Source organism: Pinus tabuliformis, chromosome 8, assembly GCF_031772625.1.
Source record: "Pinus tabuliformis cultivar Carrire ecotype Pingquan chromosome 8, CPIR1, whole genome shotgun sequence".
Lineage (NCBI taxonomy): Eukaryota > Viridiplantae > Streptophyta > Pinopsida > Pinales > Pinaceae > Pinus > Pinus tabuliformis.
Window position 1 is genome coordinate 673,097,466 of NC_142294.1, and position 1,157 is coordinate 673,098,622.

The window sequence follows — 1,157 nt, forward strand, 5'->3', positions numbered from 1 at the left end:
GACACTTAAGGTAAGAGGTAGCTAATGCTTTAATTTTAAAAATTGGTATGATTTAAGCTATGGTAACTCTTGCAGAAAAACATGGCTATAAACCGTTGCATCATAAATTAAGCTCCATGCTCGATTATCATGACTCTAACATGACCTGTGGTTGTACTCTCAATATCCTTGCGCAGGTCAGATCATGATGATAATCATGATCACGACCTGTTTCTCGAAATCTTTGTGCTTTCTAATATTTCCAATTTAACCCTCCCTTGTCAAGCGATTCATTACAGAGTCTTAGCATGACATTTCTGTGAGTTTCATTTATCCTTTCTCTCCTGTCCTTCATTATGTCAAAGTTGCGTGCCCTTGTCCGATTTGAGCTGCAAGGCCCTGCACTATTGGAAGCTGACCCTCGCAGTAAAGTGAGACTAGAGAAAGTAGGGTGGTTACCATTTTTTCAGAAATTCAGTGGCCACAATTCAGACGTTATGAAGTCCTTCACCCTGAATTTGAATGGTGACAAAGCACAAGTCGGGAACATCCAGTTCAGATTGACAGAGGGTTTGGTGGCTTGGGCATGCAGAATTCCACAGGAGGCGGAACATTGGTTTAAGAATCAATGTTTCAATAAGGGCATGTGTGCATCCTTTCTCCAGAAGGAGAATTCAAACTTTGACAGGAGAAAAGGGATTTTGCAGGACTTCCTAAGAAGTAAGTATCGACACCTATTATTTTTCCTGCAGAAGTATATAACATGCGAAGGTCGCTTTGGGCTCACATTTTTATTTCATTCGGCTTCTCGCACATTTTCAAGGTAAGCCTTTTAATTTTCCATATTATTTGAAGATGTCTGTGGTGAAAATTTCTACGGTCGCTAAGGAAAGGGAAACGAACTTGGAGGAAAACCTCTATCACCATGGGCTAGTAAAAATCATCCTCATGGAGGTTCTGAAGGATAAGAAGAAAACGTGGGAGGATTTTCTAGCTGAGAATTATTTCGTGGAGGATGAAGACTCTGACCCTTTATATCCCACAGAGAAAAAGCCAATAAAAAGGCCAAGGAGGAAGCCATGGACCCATGGGTCACAGACAAAGGAGGAAGAAAAAGATGAAGAAATGGTGGTGACTAGGGAGACTACAAGTAAAAAGCCTAAGTTGAAGGGCACCTC